Source organism: Xenopus laevis, chromosome 5L (assembly GCF_017654675.1).
Source record: "Xenopus laevis strain J_2021 chromosome 5L, Xenopus_laevis_v10.1, whole genome shotgun sequence".
NCBI classification, from domain to species: Eukaryota; Metazoa; Chordata; class Amphibia; order Anura; family Pipidae; genus Xenopus; species Xenopus laevis.
This window is the reverse complement of record NC_054379.1, coordinates 95,012,932-95,034,223: the sequence shown is the minus strand read 5'-3', so window position 1 is coordinate 95,034,223 and position 21,292 is coordinate 95,012,932. Positions and strand designations below refer to the sequence as shown.

At 36.0% G+C, this 21,292-nt stretch overlaps 1 protein-coding gene across 4 annotated transcripts in view; it reads right to left on the bottom strand.

Moving 5' to 3' along the window:
- LOC108704147 (interphotoreceptor matrix proteoglycan 1) overlaps window positions 1–21,292 on the bottom strand; it is a 110,125-nt gene that overhangs the window by 38,116 nt on the left and 50,717 nt on the right. The window lies entirely within an intron of this gene.

Here is a 21,292-nt window from a genome sequence, read left to right as displayed (position 1 = left end):
TGAACCATCCATCATTAGTTGTATTACTAGAATTGGGACTATTAAGAATGAAACTTTCATTAACTGGTTCCTCATTTGTGTAGACAGACGAAAAATATGAGTTCAGAATCTGCGCTTTTATTTTGTTTTCATCAACCAGCTGACCCCCCTCTGATACTAAAGGTCCCACCCCTTCCTGCTTCATTTTTTTACTATTAAAATATTCACATAAATAAATAATTTTGATTCTTTTACTATTTGCTGCAATATCCTTTTCCATATAAATTTTAGCTTGCCTTATAGCATCTTTGCATGATTTATTGGCCTCCTTGTACCTTATAAATGATTCGGCTGTCTCAGCTAACTTGAAAGCCTTAAAAGCACGTCTTTTCTTACCCAACTCAACACCAACACTTCTATTGAACCAAAAAGGTTTTGCTTTGCAACGACGTTCCTTGCTTACAAGGGGAATATACTGATATGTATATTTATTAAGCAGCATTTTAAAGACTTCCCATTTTTGTTCTGTGGTTCTTGAACGAACTGGAATAAAAAGTTGTCATTCAGCATATTTACAAACCTCCTAGCTTTTTCTGTCTTGGCTACTCCATCACCCCAGTCAATGTCTGGATAATTGAAGTCACCCATAGCAGCAACTTGACCCAGCTGTGAAGCCGCTTGTGGTTTATAGCATACACCATTGATAATTCTCTTAGTAGCCTTTTGCCCAGTAAAAATCTCTACCCAGAGGGATTCTACACCCTCACCAGTGCCAGCTATGGTTATTTCTTTAGTACATAGCTTTAATTCAGGCTTTACATACAAACACACTCCTCCACCCTTTTTAACTCCTCTGTCCCTCCTAAAAAGGGTGTAACCATTTAAATTTACAGTCCAGTCACATGTTTCATCCCACCAGTGATACCAATTATATCATAATTTTTAGAGCATGCAATTAAATCTAGGTCTACCATTTTACCTGACAAACTTCTAGCATTTGCTAGCATACAGCAGAGGTTACTACTTTTACTGTTGAAATTTGTATTACTTAGTGGAGAATTATATGTTAACTTAGCATTATTCTGTTTTCCTTGTAACAGAGGGATCTCCTTAGCTGGTAAACTGTATGCCCCCTCACTCCTCCCCTTTGACCCTTTACTAATCCCACTGCCCCGTCTACCCTAGCTTCCCAATAATTTTTTATCTCACCCTCCCCCCCTTGCCTAGTTTAAACACTCCTCCAACCTCTTAGCCATTCTTTCCCCTAGCACAGTGGACTCCCTTCCATTGAGGTGCAAACTGTCACGACTGTATAGGTTGTACCCCAAGGAAAAATCAGCCCAGTGCTCTAGGAACCCAAACAAGACTTCCTACAACAAGACTTGAGCCACGCATTTAGCACCCTAAGCTCCCGCTGTCTTCCTAAACTTGTACATGGCACAGGAAAAATTTAAGAAAAGATGACATTGGAAGACCTTTCCTTGATCTTAGAGCCTAGATCCCTGAAATCACTCTTTAAGGTCTTCCATCTACCATTTATTTTGTCATTAGTACCGATATGCACTAAGACAGTTGGGTCATGCCCAGCCCCACCAAATAATTTGTCTATCGGATCAACCACATGCTGAACCCTGGCACCAGATAGACACCAATGATTGTAGCAATCCGGACGACAGATTACCCTATCCACTTTCCTAATACTTGAGTCCCCTACAACCACAATCTGTTTAGGCCTGACTCTGCTCTCCTCCCCACCACTACTAGAGAAAATGGTCTTCCGGCTGTTAGAGAGATCAGCTCCATCTAGAATTGCCAATCAAGAGTTCATACTCCCATAATCATCACACAATCTGGCTATCACAATTGCGATCAGCCTCCATTTTCCTTTTGTCCACCATAGATTTTCTAACTGTCACCCAGCTAGCTGCCTCAATATCCTGCTGTTGTTCTGTTCCACCCAAACTATTTGACCCCGCTAGGTCCTGCTCAGTGAGCAAGAGACTCCTTTCAAGACTGTCAATTGAACGCAGTGTTGCAATTTATTGCTCTAGTGCTCTAACTCGAGCCTCCAAAGTGGCAAATTGCTCACAACTACCAGAGAGGTAAGCATTTTGGATCTCTTGTTCCAAATCTGCATACATATGGCAGACTGTACACTGAGTCAGGCCTTCAATCTTTCTAGCACTCATTATCCCAGTTACAGATCAAAACAGGAATAAAAAAAAATTAGGGTTTAGAACAAACTTTTGACCTAGTTTTACAGAATCCCTACTTTAAATCCTGTGTTTATAACTCCACTTACAGAATCCCCTCTTAAAGAGCAAACACTTAAGAGCAGCTAAACACTAGAGCAAGCTCCACTGGAGTCCCAGTGGTTCTATTTATACAGTCTGTTGTCAGGTGCAACTATTCAAAAACCACCCCTAAAACCGAGGGAAAACTAACTGCAAAGTAAAGCAGGCTGTGACAAACTTGCTGTAAGCACACTAGCACACCAAATTTTGCTATTTAGCACCCAACTGCTAGTTGTTCTAGACAGAGGAAGGCAAAAAAACCCACCTGAAGCCTGTCTAATTTGCCCCAAAAGGGGAAAAATCTTTCCACCGAGACTCAAAGATGGCTATTAGACCAGTCCTTATACTAGCTGTAAATCATATGGCTATTCCTCTTGTATTTTATAGTCTAATGGTGAAATTAGCAATGACTAAATCATAGTATGTGAACTGTAACATACAGTAATAACCAAATGTCAGTTTTTATAGAGTCTGTTCACCATCCACACTGCTCCCTGCCTTGCTTTTATGGAGGGGGAAACAAGAGTACTGGGGAGACACCAAGGTTGTAATAAAACATGCAAAGCTTGTTGCTAGTCTATTCGCCAATGGCAACCAATCTACAGGTAGCATTTACTGGTCTCCTGTTTATAAGCAAACATCTTTTGGGTTACTGCACCTGGGCAAAATTAATACCTTTAATTACTTTTGGGGGCAAGGTGGTTTACAGACAGGCAATGATAATAATAGAATATAATAGGATGGACAGCAGTGATATACTTTACAATGAAAAAATAGAGAAAGCATTATTGGAAAAAGTCAGAGCAAAGGAGAAAAGCGTGTCAGTGGTTCCTAACATCAAAACAATGAGTCAAAGTGCTGTCTTCCTTTTCATTGATATACAAACAGAGAACCTTTAAATAGCATTTCCCCTGACACCCCAGAGTGTAGTGCCTGGATATGGACTTCACAATGGGGGATGCAGATGTGAGTTCATTTAATATTGATTGAGTTGCTTTGTTTCCTGGGCTCCGGCTAAATGATCACAACTGGGCCATAAGCTGCTTGTGATGCAGTAGGAAGAATCAATAGGCAGAATTGGCAGAGTAGCTCCACGTTCTCCTAACTGACATTACTCTTATCCTTGACCTATCATTCACAGTATGAGCAAGGCGAGGCAGTTACATGCACCTATGGAAGTTACCTATCTAATGTACAATTTGTCTGGTTAGTTAGAATTGCTACATTGCATATTTAGAGTTATTTAAAAGAGAGAATACTTTTGAAATGTTAATTGATTATGTTTAGAATGTCATTTTATTTTTCTGGCTTTCGGAAAAACATATACTAGGCCAACATCCTAGACATCAATGTACATAGATGCCCTTTTTAAATCGGGAGTTTACGCTATATTGTCAATAATATTCCAAGTTCTGTTGCTCTCATCCTCAATACATCACTAGCTTTATACATGCTTCTATAAAGATTTAAAGGTTTAATCTCTGTCATCTGTCACTGTAATACAGTATAACTTTAAAGGGGACCTGTCACCAAGATAAAAAAGCTGTAAAATAAAGATCCTTTGCAAATTAAACCCAAATTCTTCGTTCATTGTATTAATAATATATTCATATCTATTATAATTCTATTTAAAAATATGAGCTGTCACTTTTGACTGCCCTACCTCTATGCCTCAGGCATAGCAGCTGTTAATGCTAACTTTTGCTTAGCGATAATGAAGAATGTTATATTCGTCATCGAATGACCCTACATTGCGAGCAGCGCTATAAGTTTGTAAAAATGCAATTCTAAATGTGGCTTGCAATTTTAATTACATTCCCATTAGAGTGTTACAAAACATTTGGTAGTGCTCAAGAGTTTCTGCTGAACATGACCAGATGAAAATTAGATCTATCTATATATATAGCTGCCATACAAAATGACATAGTTGTGAAAAGGGTTATCATCTCCAAAGTGGGTCCACTCAAACCAAGCCATATATACAGTAGGTTGCCAAAAGATGAAGAAAAGGCAGCACATAGCAGCCCCACATATTTAGAGATGTATGACTCATTAAAGAAAAAGTAATTATGGGTCAGCAGGAACTCAATTCTGAGGAATATAAGCCAGAATCACATAGCATACGTTTTACAGCATGAAGATCTTTGGAATGTGGGATAGAGGAATATTAAGACCTATTCTACCAAGATATATTGAAAGTGCTCATTAATTAGGCCTTTACTGGGGCCCCTACACTCCTTACCCCACAAATCCCCCCCTACAACAGGGTCTACACCCCTGCTGCAGTCATTCCCAGTGATAGCTTAACTGACAGGCTAGCAGTTGCTAGATGAGAGAGAGTGAGGTACTTATTGAGACATTGCTGGATTTCTGGCTGCACAGCATGCCTCAAATGCATTATATTGATGGAACTCATGTGGTTAAACATTCAGCTGACCAGCTTGATAAAATCACAGGATAGAAAATGTAACTTCTGATTTCAAAATAGATAAAAAGAGTCCTCTTTATATCAGAAACAATGTATACTCAATAATACAGTGCAGAGACGCTGCAAATCTGGAGTCTTCACAAATCATATGAAAAACCTCAGTATGTTTGTTCAACACACCATTTTACTCAGTGAAACAAATGTGCCTCTACATGCTTCAGATTAATCATTCCGTCCTCATAAATATAGTTGAAGACATCACATACACACACACAAAGACTATATCCCAGGACTTTATGGTTTGATGGGTTCCAAATTGAGGTTTTATCTGATGCAGCTGAATCCTGCAAAATGATGAATTAAAACCCAAAAGTGAATCCTAAATTTCATGTCGTAGAGTAACTATAAAAATGATGTCTCATTGCATCTCAGTGCTAAATGTAGCTATGTAATCAATTATCAAGGGATATGGCAGAATGTACAGAGCAGAAGCCAATGTGCACTACAACGTCTCAGAAGAAAGCAGCCACTTCACACTCCCACAGGAAACCAGAATTTGCATCAAACCCATACTTTTTCTACAGAGAGCTGTCACTTTTCTCCATTATCTGCGTAACACAGCTTTCAGAGCTACAAAAGACAAGTTCTACTTCAAAGAAAGCCTTCTGCATTATTGTTTAAATAAAGGACTCATTTTATCTCACTTTTTTTTAATATGTGGGGTACATTTTCCTTTTCTTTTTTTTTAGTTTTAATCTCTGTATAAAATGAACAGCTCTGAGTCAACCACACTGTAAAGAGGATGCACAACCCCACGCCATCCGTACTAATAGCAAAATGTGGCAGGTGCTTGCTCCTGTTCCCATCTTAAAAGGCCACGCTAATTGTAAATGAAACCCAGGCAGGCTGAGATATAGGGGTTTTATGAAAAGTAAAAGAGCAATATTAGATTTTTTTGCTTGTTAATTTATGAAGCAAAAGGCATGAAGAAAGGAAATATAATAATGCCCTGCTACTCTATGACATTTACCTATTAATCATTCAATGCACAGTCCTAGAAGATGAAACTTGTTCCATTTTTAAATCCATTTACTTCACTTCTCTGCTCTCTTGTCAATCTTCTGTTAATCTCTCATGATGCTGAAAGAGTAATTACATTTTCCACTTTATATTTTATTTGGAATTTCATGCTTTTCGAAGTTTCTTTGTCGTCTGCGCTTAATATATAACTTGTTATTTTTTCTTGTTTGTTTTAATTCAGATTCTTAAGGTCGAGTCCCAAGTGCTTAATTGTATTCTCTCTAGGTATGCTTGTGTAAACAACTGAAATATAAAACTAAATTGAATTTAAGTGATTATTTGTATCTCTGTTGGAGTATCATTTATTTTTTAACCTTACAGAAACTCGAATTTATAGAAAAATTTTAATATAGGATCTTGATGAGCCTTCCTTTTCCAGATAAGACATATACTTCATAATACTAAACAGCATGGAAATTAAGAAAGATTTGCTGGTTGTTTGAGGTAAGTGCCTTATAATTTATGCATAGGTGGGACCTTGTTCATCTAGATGTGCCAACCCTATGATGTCACGTCTTGACCCTACAACACCACTGTTCTGCCTCTTCTTGGATACACCAATTATACCTGTACCATCTACAAAGTATCATATATGTTGCAAAAGGTTCCTTTGTGGCAGTTCTCTATCATGGCATGGATAAAGTGCAGCTATAGTGTCAGAAGATATGGATATGAGAAAGGGCCGGGCTTTGGTGCCGAAGTAAATTTAGAAGTACAAGCATGTCATTCTAGTAAAAAAGCGTCTAAAATATTTAATTATTCAAAAAAAAAAATTATATAACTAGCATGGTCTCACTTGGCATAAACAAAAGCAAATACGTATGGCAGCATATAAGGGTTTATGTGTTGGCTTAGCAGTACTTGGGTCAAGCAAGCAATAGACTTAAGCATCTATTACCTCCAGAGAAAGGGTTCTGTGATAATGAATGGAAAATGTAGCCCAGCCTTTTTTGTTTTACTTGCAAATACTTCACGAAGAACCTTTGTAATAGACGGAGGAATGGAAGTAATAGATGCTTCAGTCTATTTCCTATCATCAGTCTCATTGATATATGATTTTTTTCAGCAGCACCCAGACATAAATCTTTTGCAGGGAGCAGAGTTTGCTTCTCTGTAGGCTTGTTTACTTTGGTTCAGCATATTTAAATCATTATGCAAATTAGTTTGCAAAAATCGATGTTTTTATTAAATGTTTTGCTATGCTATAAAAATCAAAAGTCTATTTTGCTTCTAGGCATGACCTACTAAGGTTCTAATTCCAATCACATAAATGAATCTGCAAGAAAGAGATGGCCATCACATTATCACAGAGCCAAGGCGTGATGAAAAATAGAAGTTTGTGTAAAACATGCCTCTTTATTGGATATTAATTATGCATTTTTTTGAGCATAACCTTGATGTTTAGTAATGGATCTAAATAGAGTGGGTATAATTAGGGTCGGTATTTAACATTCTTTAAGTTAAATTAATTTGAGAGCTTTCTTTCTATTCAGATATAATCTAAACATGCCACAAAACTAGATGCACAAGGCACAAAGGAGCGAAACGCAAGTAATTACATTTGCGTCGTGGTTAATCCATTGAGACAGGTTGGAGAGTGTTATTTGAAAAGAAATTGCTTTGCACCTGTAGCTAACTAAAATAAACAGCTACTGAGGAATGTATTTTACATTACACCCATCAATAGGCAGAACAGAAGGAAAACAACTGGCAGAGAAAATACAATTGTGATAAAATAATTAAATTTTATCCACTTTCCTTTAAAGAATACCATCCACAAAAATAAACAAACATAAGTAAATGTGCTCAACCATTAGAAACATGTGAAAGTTTCAGAACACTCTTAAAGCATATGTGGTACCTTTATATTTAACTTTGGGGCCTCACAATAACCAAAGAGATTGAATTTCCATACTCAGGCTTGTAGTCACTAGCCCATGTATAGTTTCCATTTGCATTTTATAGATATCAGTTAGACAAGGCAGAAGTTCTGACTAATACCCATGCGTGTGATCTGTGGCTTGCTACACTTGCTGACTGTGAAACCAGAGATGATATATGTATAGGGCATTTGTCAAAGAACAGTAATTTGGTGGTGTTTTGGCATGGCAACTAAAAGGTTATGTCTAACCAGTTCATTAAGAATAAGAAACGAAGTAAAGATTGTTTTAAGAATAAAATTCTAACACAGAAATCTAAAACAAAAATAGAGGAAGTAGTCATTGCATATGTTTGTAGAAACATCCTGTTCTTGGGGCTATAGTCTTTTTACTGAAACACATTTTTCAACAGATCACAGCAGGAGAGATTAAAGGAAAACTATACCCCCGAACAATGTAGGTCTCTATAAAAATATTTTGCATAAAACAGCTCATATGTAAAACTATGCTTTGTGAAAATAAACCATTTTCATAATATACTGTTTTAGTAGTATGTGCTTTTGGATAATTTGCCATTTTAAGAACTAAGGGCCTTCCCCTGGGATCCTGTGATTCACAGTGCACACAAACAATGGTCCTTTTGACCTAATTATGTTCTGTCTTTTGTTCCACACTTCTTTCTGTTACAGTTAGAGCTGCAGTATTTCTGGTCAGGTGATCTCTGAATCAGCACAGAGAATATCATAAAATGGTGGTTTAAGGGAAAAGGTGTAAAAGGGAATATATATGTATATTCCAGTTTGGTAAGATTCTTTAATATGCCTCTTAATATGATATAAACTGTTACTTAAGTATTCATTTTGGGAGTATAGTTTTACTTTAAGGGCTTGTTAATTCAAAATACAAGTTGATCTACTTTATAATTAATACATTTCCAAAATGCATCAAACCTGTTGTAAAATAGTGTAAATATCTGGATAAGGCTAATAAGATTTTTTTTTGAGCAACTACTAAAAAACATTGGCATTCTGTGGCAGACATGCATAAGAAAAAGATAGCTAAATTATTATCAATTCTACAGAGATTACGGAACAATTTTGTAAAGCGCAATAAGGGGCAGATTTATCAAAGGTCGAGGTGAATTTTCTAATTGAAAAAATTGGAATTTCAAGCTATTTTTGTGTACTTCGACTAGGGAATAGTCCAAATTCGAGTACAATTTGCAAAAAAATAGAAAATGAGATTATCGAAATTTATCATGTACTGTCTCTTTAAATATCAACTTCCACCATTCGCCATCTAAAACCTACCAAATTGCTGTTTTAGCCTATGGGGGACCTCCTAGAACTATTTGAAGTCAATTGGTAGACTTTTCAAAAATCTAAGGTTTTTTTTGGAAAAAAACTTTTTTTTGAGTTTTTTGTATACTGTGGCTCTTTTTCAGGTTACAAAATAAATCTCAATAAAACAAATGTTATGAACATAACGGGATCCATCACAAAAAAGACCCTTAAAGACCTTAAGGCCCTTAGGAGAGCTGAAATATTTGGGAATTAAATTTGCTGCTGATTTAACCAGACTATATTCATTAAATGATTCTCTTTTAGTACAATCAACAATTTCCCTATGTAAAAAATGGATAAATTGCTCCATTTGTCTGTTAGGGAGAATTGCATTTTTTAAAATGTTAATTTTCCCTAAGATATCCTATCCTTTCATTACTCTTAAAACATGAAGATATATTAAAAATTAGACAAAGCTGTAAACAACTTCTTATGGCTGAAGAAAAAAAACAAAAGGAAGAAAGGAAGGAAGGAAAGCCATCTTTTTGTATTGGATTAAGGATACTGCTCCAGTTTTAAATGATGTTCTTAAATATCTCCATAGCCTTTGCTCACAAGATGCTATTAGATATAAATTATATACAAACTAAAGTGGTTTATTTATTTATAAACAGAAACAACAAAAAGGCAATTTATTTACAAGTTTATGGGAGAAAGTCCTTGAGGTCTGGAACATCCTTTGCTACCTATTTTGAACTTCCCTGTACCATTCACATGTTATATTGGAGAAAATGTTTGCTGTGTTTTTAAATGTCGAGCAAAAAAGATGAAGTAGATCTCTGGTCACTTGGTAGTTAATACCTGTTAATGTTAAATCAATTTATTTGTATGATTCATATAGAATCTTGGCAAATATTGTTTTTTTTTTTTTAACTTTGCTGCTGAATTGTTTAAAAATTCAATAAAGAGAATTTGAAAGTGAAAAAAAAAACAAAAAAAGTATATACAAGTGAAGGTATTGTAAAATATCACCTAAGGAAGGGTAAAATCCTGATATCTGAATTAGAATCAGCTAATCGCTCTCATAATGGCCTCTCTGTACACATGACAACTGGTCCTTTGCTGTATGAGTTGACAACACATCTCCAGAGACTGCAGCACATCTCATTACGTACACCGGGAATGTGGGGGACACAACCAAAATTAATGTTGCAAGAGTTGATACGTTCAGCTATATGTAATGCTCTGATGAACAATGACAACAAGAATTATTGGAAAATGAATATTATTTGTACTTATATCATTATCTGTACTTATATCAAAGTATAGTTAAAAGAGCAATAATATTTTTCTCTATTTCAACTGGAAGTGATGCTTTATACATTTCATTTCCAGTAGGGTAAATAGGTCCAGATACCTCCTTCTTTTCACTGTCAGCCCTCTGACCCCAATTACATTGGGGGTAGACCTGCCCTCCAGTATTCCCCTTTCAAATACTATACTCTGGATAAATATCTCTGTTGAAATCTTTGACGCCTCAGGTCGCATGCATTTCCTTATTCTGAGAACACAACTGACATGTAGCTGCAATGCTACCAAGCAAAGGATTACATAGAAGCCTATCTCGGATTTGGTCATTTATCTTGCTAGTTAAATTGTGCTGGCATGCACATTTATAAAAATGAAGCCCTACTTATAAGTAGGCTATATTATACCTTAACTAACGGCATGGCATCAAAACTAAGCAATGTGTCTGGAGAGATTAATCACAATACAGCATAGCTTGTCCGGGGTAAGGGCTTCAGGAGATATAATAAGAGGTATGGACAAACCAATGTTCTGTTTTTCTTAATGTGATTGTGTAGTTGAATGTGAGGATTCAGTTACTATTTTTAACTGACCCTTGAAGATGGAAAATATATCAACAAACATGGTTTCTCCTTAGTGACATTTTTTTTAACATCTTTACATTTCACTTAACCATCTGGCCACAACTAATTCCCTGCACTTAAGTACACAAACCTACAGCTCACAATCAATTAGAATGTAGCTAAAATTAGCAACACTTAAGAGACATTGACCTAGATGCTCAAAGGCAGCCTCACCTGCTTATAGACTTGGGTATTTTGCCTGAATGGGTAATAAAATTGATCCTGGTTTCAAGAATGTGTTGTTCAAGGCTATTTTGTCTTTTTTATATTAAAAGGGGTGGTTCACTTTTAAGTCATCTTTTAAAATGTTATAGAATGACTAATTCTAAGCAATTTTCCATTGGGCTTCATTTTTTCCTTTTATAGTTTTTTTAATTTGTCTTCTACTTTTCAAATGGGGGTCACTGATCCCATCTAAAAACAAACACATGATCTATAAGGCTAGAAATGTATCGTTGTTAGACTTTTTATCTTTCTATTCAGGCCCTCTCCTATTCAAAATCAGTGCATGGTTGCTAGGGTAATTTGGACCCTAACAACCAAATTGCTGTAGTTGCAATGGAATGTGGGAACTGTATAGAAAAACATTCTAGTAGAAAGGCAGGAAAGGCTGAAGGTGGCGACTTTAACAGTGAAAAGAACGGAGACATATTTTATTTTCGGTGTCCTTATAATATTCTCTTCTATATGTTTCAATATTCTCAAGAGATCTTTCTAGGAGCACAGAATGTTGGTAGTGATGGCAATGCTAGCTTATGTTTAAATGCACAGCAGCCTAAGTTAGGGCCATTTATCTTGCTATATCCTATTTGATACTTTCTGTCCTTTAATCTTACGATATGGCTTATTGTTTTCAGTTCAGTGATTTGAATGAGAAGTTCTCCTTAGGGAATTCTATAGCTTGAATATTTTTGTATACAGTCTGGCAAGGTTAAGTATTATTGGCCTAAAGAGAGGCAACTGACACATACTGTTCGACATATTCACAAAAGAACAGCATACCTTTATAGTTAATCTTTTAAATGGAACATTTTTTTGTTTTGCATATTGCCTTATTTAAAATGCAAATATGGGAAAGGTTTAAATTACCCAAATATATAGATGTTCCTTGACTAGTATTAAGATGAATGTGCTGGCAGTTCTTAGTGCATTTGCACAATAAACATTAAACATTTCGAAACATTAATTTAAAAAAATGCAAATGTATCTTTATCATAAAGTGCATTTTAGCTATGGCTGAGCAGAATATAGTTATGTGATTTATTGTATAAGGTCAAGGGGATTGTTCTATGATATAATGGCAAGCATATAGCAGTGTGTTGCCTGTGGTGGTAATTACTATTTACCTGTTTTGAATTTGATTTACAGCAAGAACTAGGTAAGGCCTTCCATTATAAAAGCACAGTTAAGGATACACTTGTTCAGTACATTTTATAGAAAAAATAAACATAAATTTGACCTGTATGTGTGAATGGAGATTTTCAGTACACATTTGTTTTGTTCACGAACATGAAATAATAGCAGCCCAAGCACCAGGTCCGGACTGAGAATTAAAATAGGCCCTGGCATTTCAGGTACACAGAGGCCCAATCAGCCCACACAGAGGCCCAACACAGCCCCCACCAGCCCACTAAATACTGACTTTCTATGGGATCTTATAGCAGCCCCTCTGGCATTTGCCAGAACCCACAGATTGCCAGTCCGGGCCTGCCAAGCACCCTTCATGAATACTTCCATTAGATTCAATCTACTTCTCTTTTATTATATTTTTTTAAACATTACCTTTGAAAATGGCTTTGAAAATGGGTGGTGATTTTTTTTAACTGAAACATTATAGGCGGTGTTCTTCATTATAAAGGATTAAAGATACAGTTTCCAAAGTAAAGGAACAATCGATCAAGCCTCCGTACACTTTTCTGAGCAGTAACAAAAGTTACCTCTTGGTAGAATATCATCAGTGGTTTTATTTTTATCAATGTATAACTATTGTGGTTATATACATGGATATTTGCATTTATCTAACAGGCTCTGTAAAATTATTCACAAACAACATTTTAAATGTAATATCTGGTGCATTAACCAGTTTATATTTCGATCCTTCATTGTTCCAATGTTCCATGACATCTTTTCACTTGAGTAAATTTCTCCTCCCAAGCCACCCTACCCTGACAGCAAAATCTGTCAGACACAAAATATAGTCTGTCAGCTTTTATCTTGCCGATAGTTTTGATGAATATAATAAAACCGATCATTTTCCACAGACTGACGTGGAAACAAACACTTTATATTTCGATTTAATTCATGAATCAGATAAGTTGTCACTGCATGCAATACCCATGGAGTTAAATGTTAACATTCAAACAGCACTCATAAACACTAGATTTAACAAAAATAAAATGTGGCGTGTTTACGTTTGCATGAACACATATATATAATATATCAACAGCTTCTCCTTCTCGTGTCAAGCACTGGCCAGGATGCAATCAGGCTGAACAAATGGTTGCTAGGCATTCTCTGACCCCTGCATTGGCTTGGGGATTGTCATCAGCAGGATCAATTAAAAAAATAAAAATAAAAAAAAAATAATAATAATGAATCACTAGTTTGAAATGCAACATATTTAATGCTCTTTAGTCAGTTGCAACTAACTGAATGTTTGTGGCTAAATGGGAATGGTAAAATGCATTTTTAAGGGTTTTTAAATTATTTACAAATTACCAGCAGAAGCAATATGCCTATCTTTGCCCAAACTCATGGATAAATGAACATATTTAAAGGGCACCTGTTGGATAAAAATGTTATCCACAACCAAAGGTGCAGGCTAATACCTGACCTTTGGTTGAGGATAACATTTTTACACAACAAGTGCCCTTTAAAGGGTCATTCAAGATAAAAATATGGTGTTCAGTGATGAGAGCAGCATCAGGACACACAGCTAGCCCTGTCCTTACCACAACCCCCAAAAAGCAGGACAATGGGGAAATATGGTATTAATATTCTCTCTACACATTTCATTTCACTGGATTCAAAAGACTCTTTCTCCTAAAAAATTGCAATTAGATAGTTAACATAATTTGTGCACGTTTCAGTGAAACACCATATTGCCAACACTTAGGGGCAGAATTACTAAGGGTCGAATTTTGAAGTTAAAAAAACTTCGAAATTTGACCCTTGAATTGAAATTCTTCTACTTCGAATATCGAAGTTGAAGGATTTTTAGCGTATATTTTCAAACGATCAAACGATTTTTATCGATCGAAGGAAGACTTAGAAAAGTATGAAGTCGAAGTTTTTTTTTAAGAGACAGTACTTCGATTATCGAATGGTCGAATATTGAACGATTTTTACTTCGAATCGAAGTAAATTAGAAGTCGTAGTATCCTATTCGATGGTCGAAGTATCCAAAAAATTACTTTGAAATTCAAACTTTTTTAACTTTGAAAATTCACTCGAGCAAATCTGCCCCTTATACTCATTGTTGCACCTGTTAAGAGTTTTTTTCAGTTAAACAGGCAAATTATTCTTTAAATCATTTTGCGATAACCTAATAAATGCTTACTTCTGCTTTGTTGATGTGGGTTACCGGACATAAGCAAATATAGAGCATAGAGTCTACATAACCCCCAAACATTTTACTCGCTTGAAAATTATTGCTGTTTCTCAGCAAGTCAAAAGATATGATATGTTAAAAAAGCTATTTTTGAAGAAATAGGTGGTATGACAGGTTTAAAGTTACGACATAATCAGCTACAGTAAATCTTTCATCTTGCGGCAGAGAAATTCAATTTTGGAACTCCTGACAGCTACATTAAATAAACATGAACTGTGCATAGCTCCTCGCAGCTGCAGCTGTCCTACTAAATACCATGGCAAGTCTCTCAGCGCTGCCGCTTTCCTCCTACCAACATCATCTCAGAGCACATACCCGTTGTACCTCAACATTCTTCCTCAGCTCAAATCCTCTAGCACTATGCCTTTCTATGAAACATTTTCCTTTAACTTTGCTCACAACTTGGAACTCTTTATTATAGAACTCTGAGATATATACCTTGTTTATTGGTCTACTTTGTATCGTTTATGTTTTATCCCTACAATGTGACAGGTGTCTTGATTAAGCAATTCATATAGAGGCTTAGGCATTTTAGTGCAGAGTATCTTTAGGAAAGAAGACATGTGTGCATGAGAAAACAACCATCAGAATGTGTTCTTTCACAGACAGATGTTATTTAGTGAAAGTAGATATTGAGACACGAAGAAATCTGCTGATATATAATATTTATTTTCTAAAAGTAATAGTTATTAAAAGTTATCCACTGACCGGCTTATCTGGCTATAAATTAATGTGTATGTATATACACCTCAAAAAAAAAAAAAGATATATATATTTGAGAGTGTGAACTCTGGATTGGCAATTCTAGATGGGGCCACTATTCAAAAAGGGATCCAATTCTCAGCCTCAAAACTATAGGCCAGTTAGTCTGACATCAGTGGTAGGAAAGCTTTTCGAAGGGTTAATAAAGAATAAGATACTGGACTTCATTGAAAATCATAAAACTATGAGCGTATGCCAGCATGGTTTTATGGGTATTAGATCTTGCCAGACTAACTTAATTTCTTTTTATGAGAAGGTAAGCAGGGACCTCGATTCTGGGATGACCAGGCCCGGATTTGTGGCGAGGCCACATAGGCCCGGGCCTAGGGCGGCAAAAATGTAGGGGCGGCATGCCGCCAACCGCAACCCTGCCCCCACAGTGTTCCCGTGATTTAAATTGCGATCGATGTCGCTTCACGCAGCCGGCGCTAGGACCATGTAGTGTCGGCAGCAGCAGGGGGCGTGCGCAACAGATGAAGTCGGCGCTTGGACAATGCGGCCTTGGGGCGCCGCGATTTGAAATCCGGCCCTGCGGATGACAGTGGATGTTATTGACTTTGCTAAAGCATTTGATACAGTGCCACACAGAAGGTTACTGGTTAAATTAAGGAATGTTGTCCTGGAACATAATATTTGTACCTGGATAGAGAACTGGATAAAAGATAGACTACAAAGAGTGGTGGTAAATGGAACATTTTCTAAATTGACCAGTGTTATTAGTGAAGGGCTGTGTAATTGGCCCTTTGCTTTTCAACTTGTTTATTAATGACCTGGAGGTGGGCATCTATTTTTATAGATGATACTAAATTGTGCAGAACTATAGGTTCCATGCAGGAATAAGTCAAATCAACTGCACCTGCTGGTTTTTTTTTTCAGTTGAAGAAGTTTCACCAGTCATCCAACAGGCTTTCTCAATGACTGGTGAAAAGTCTTCAAGAAAAAGAAAACACAGCAAGTCCAGTTGATTTGACTTATTTCTACAAATATACCATGACCTGGATGAATGAGAATGTTCACAAACATGTTCCATGCAAGATGCTGCCACTTTGCAGAATGATTTGTCTAAGTTGGGAAACTGGGCAGCAAACTAGTTATACACTACTTGTGTTGGGAGTTTCCTTAAATAAGAAGGATCTAGGGGTTTTTGTAGATAACAAGTTGTCTAATTCTGGGCAGTGTCATTCTGTGGCCACTAAAGCAAATAAAGTTCTGTCTTGCATAAAAAAGGGCATTTACTCAAGGGACTAAAATATAATTATGCCTCTTTATAAGTCCCTGGGAAGGCCTCATCTGGAGTATGCAGTGCAGTTTTGGACTCCAGTCCTTAAGAGTGATATAAATGAGCTAGAGAGAGTGCAGAGACGTGCAACTAAACTGGTTAGAGGGATGGAAGACTTAAATTATGAGGGTAGACTGTCAAGGTTGGGGTTGTTTGCGAGGGGACATGATTACACTTTACAAGTACATTGGAGGACATTATAGACAAATAGCAGGGGGCCTTTTTACCCATAAAGAGGATCACCGTACCAGAGGCCACCCCTTTAGACTAGAAGAAAAAAACTTTCATTTGAGCAACGTAGGGGGTTCTTCACAGTAAGGACAGTGAGGTTGTGGAATGCACTGCCGGGTGATGTTGTGATGGCTGATTCTGTTAATGCCTTTAAGAGTGGCTTGGATGATTTCTTGGACAGACATCATATTGTGATACTAAACTCTATAGTTAGTATAGGTATGGGTATATATAATTTATGTGAAAGTATGGAGGGGTGTATATATAGATGCTGGGGTTTCATTTGGAGGGGTTGAAGCAGCAAAGTATTACTGAAATGTTGAGCACAAATGCCCCCAACATTTAAGCCCTGAGTATGCTCTGCTTTGCTATACACAACCAGCCATTTACTCCCACGCTGATCGCTATATGAAAAAGAATGCCAGCTCTCACATGTATCAGTAGAACAGGTGCTGTAGTATCTCCTAGAGCTATAGAATCTGTATCCCTCGTATGGCTTGGCTGTCATATTTTGGCTGAATTATGCAGATGTGTGCATTACTGGACTATTTTACATTAAGCTACAGTTTTAGAACGTAATTGCAACTAGAAGAGAGATGAATTTTATGTAGTCTGCAGAGGTCAACAGAGTTTATCATATTACTTACTTCAGCTGAGGAATTCTGTAGTCTCTTGTATAAGTTGAGATGTGATGAGAATTGAATGAATTATCATACAGTAAATTGTATTTAAGAGAAAATAGAAGGAACTTTTGAATATTGTTTTTGTAATAAATAAACTACTAATTGTATTTTACATAGTGGGGTGAAATATTGTCATGTTGGTATTACACACAAAGCTTCATATTGGTACATGTAGCTTCTTAACAGTAGTCATGCTCAGTGTATGAAAAGTTTGATTAAATATTGTATAAATTAATGTCATAAATATCTTATGGCTTTTACTGTACTCAAAGGAACAGGTCCTCTCATGCAGGTAGCCAATATTAAGATGCAGAGAAGAGCTTACTGTCTAGCAGATTATGATAGACATAATATGGTCCTAAAATGATAATATACTATGTAAAAGCTGTTCCTAAGGCTGGTCCCCTCAATACGTCTCTCAGCTTATCAAAGAGCTCCACATGAGATCAACATTTTGGTATATTCTGGGCATATTGCATAATAATGCCCAGCAGACTTAGACAGCAAAAAAATAAGTGATTCAGTAGGTGGAATAGAGGTAGAATGATTTGATGTTTAAAAAGGAGAGTGTAATATTATTTTATGTGTATATCATCAAATAACGTTCTTTAAGAATATACCTTTAAAGGAAAACTTTAACCCCAAAATGAATATTTTGCAACAGATAGTTTATATCATATTAAGGGGCAGATTTGTCAAAGGTCGAAGTGAAAATTTGAATTAAAAAAATTTGAATTTCGAGCTAATTTTTGTGTACATTAACTAGGGAATAGTCCGAATTTGATTCAAGTTTGAAAAAAATTTGAAAATTCAAATTTTGAAATTTATCATGTACTGTCTCTTCGACCACTCGCCATCTGAAACCTGCCGAATTGCTGTTTTAGCCTATGAGGGACCTCCTAGAACCTATTTGGAGTCAATTGGTGGACTTTGAAAAAGTTTACTTTTCGAATGCGCTATTAATTCAATTCTTACAATTCGAATTTTATCAAAAACAGACCCTTTCAATTGAAAACTGACCTATTTGGTCAAAAAAACCCTTCAATTTAATTTTGGTTGGTCATCTCTTGCCTTGAACCACCATTTCATGACAGTCTGTGTGCTGCCTCAGAGATCACCTGACCACAAATAATGTAATAATAATGTAATCTAACTGTAACAGGAAGAAGCGTGGAAGCAAAAGACTGAACTCTGTCTTTTAATTGGCTCATGTCACCTAACATGTATGGTTTGTTTGTGTGCACCGTGAATCCTACAATCCCAGGGGCGGCACTTATTTTTTAAAATGGCAATTTTCTATTTAGGATTACCCAATGGCACATACTACTATAAAAAGATATTATTATGAAAATGGTTTATTTACATGAAGCAGAGTTTTACATATGAGTTGTTTTATGCAATATCTTTTTATAGAGACATTGTTCGGGGGGTATAGTTTTCCTTTAAGTACCACTTTCAGAGGTCCTTTGACTTTGAATAAAATAAGAAAGGAAACTGGGGATACAATTTCAGGTCAAACTATGCACAAACATATTGAGGGACAAAAACGATGTCTCATGGAGGGTCATTTTATCCATTGCCTATGTAATTAATTCTGACAGTAGAGGGCAGACAATGCCTTATAATAGCTGCTATTTATAAATGGCCTGACACTAGGATCCTGATGCTAGCAATATTCCAAGCTAGGAATAATTGTTAATCACAGGGCTAATATAGTTTGAACAGTGGAAGTTGTGGTCAGGAAATATATTAATTATTAAAATTATTATTATATACACTGTGTGTATGTATATATATATATATATATATATATATATATATATATATATATATATATGTGTAAATACAATAAAGGTGCATTTTTGCTATCTTGTTGCTATGATCTTCTCAAACTAGCAACTAAGTACTATGTGAAACTAGTTAATAGGCTCTTGGGAATATTAGGGCAGTGCTACAGGTGGATCCCACTACATCAGTGTCACTGCGAAGTTCACACATTGTTTAAACAACTATGTAAGCACTGTGAGTGGGGATCTTTCTACAGTTGTTGGAGATATTGTGTTGTTTCTGCACCCAGGCAAATGAATTCCTTTTTTTCGAGAGTGCTGGCAACCTTTGGAGCTGTTCAACAATTTTTTTTGCCGTGCACCTGTGAACTTTATTAGATATTTATTACTATAAAAACTTGTTATGCTTATTCTATAGACTGGCAACGGAAGCAACAGCGGTCATAGACATCTGTGACATACCCTGGACTGGTATAACACATGGCTGATGGTCGTATGTGCTGAAACCTGCAAAATTGGCAAGTGAATAAAATGCAAAAAAATGTGAGCTGAGCCGGAAATACCGACACTAGCAATGTGTAAGTGGGACGATGTCCCGGGCAGACCTCACCTGGGTCCATCTCTACAGCAAAGGTGAATGTGCTGTGGGCTAACTTCCTCCAGTCTTATCGGTGATTAGCAGCCCAGATGTATGGAGTGTGCCATCAGCTTGCATCATCGGTATTGACAGATGGCGGTTCTGCGAATGGCGGTGGTTACTGGCCTGGAGGACAGTTAAGTATGATGGCCTGCTAAGTGTTTTCGGGGCTTCTAAACATTTTCCGCAGGTTTAATGGGAAAGGGAGGCTTGTTTAATGTGGAAAGGCCGTAAAGGAGACTTTTGATACAAACATATTGACAAAGGAGTATCCAATTTTGGGACTATTATTTGAAATGGACTGGGACACTCTATATGGGATTTTTTCTATGGGATTTTCTCATATTCTATATAGTTTTTATTTTTTGAGGCACTTTTGATTAATTTATATATTATTATATTTATATTACGGTGTATATATATATATATATATATATATATATATATATATATATATATATATATATATATATATTTATATATTTGGTTATATACAAACCAATGGTGGGAACTTTGCAGCTACACTGATGTAGTGGGATCCACTTGTAACACTGCCCTAACCTTCCCAATGACCTATTAACTAGTTTCACATAGTACTCTGTTGTTAGTTTAGGAAGCTCATAGCAACAAAATCCTTTATATTTATACAAATCTAGCTTTAGATAATTCTGCCCTCTCTCATCAGCACATATGCCGCAGTACAAGATTTGAAATGCTTAATCCAGTGGAAAAATGGGAGATCAATATTTATTGTGTTTGATACCGAATTGTTTCTCAATGAGCAACACATTTGTAATATTAATAACTATATGTATCATGCTTAGATGGATGGAGTAATGTAAGACTACATTGTGTCTTGTTTTTAACTAGGGGTTTGGTAACTTGTTTTTAAATTGCTGTTTATTTTTGAACATATGTTATACCTTGCTGATATATGGTGACTGAATGTGTTAATTGTTTAACTGATTTTGTCTGCAACCATGATTATATGAGTATTGTTATAGCTGATGTTTCCCGGCAGTGAGTGAATATAAGGCATGACTGTGAATCATTTGGCACTTTTCTATAAGACCTGTGAGTGCAGATCTTTCTATATATATATATATATATATATATATATATATATATATATATATATATATATATATATAAATAATTAGACTAGCTTCAGATATTTGTTGATGGTTAAATTGATAGAATAGAAATGAAAAATGATAAAGCAGTAGATACATGTATGTTAAGTTCTTCCCAACTTTCTGGAATAGTATTATGATCCAGAGCATAAAAGCCCAACTTGCAGTATATACTAAACTTATGTATAACCCAGTCAAATAACCCAGGAAACCAGAAATGCATTCTTTTAAATTCAAGACAATTATGTCACATTTGAGCACAAATTTTACAGACTCGAAAACTCAAATCGAATTT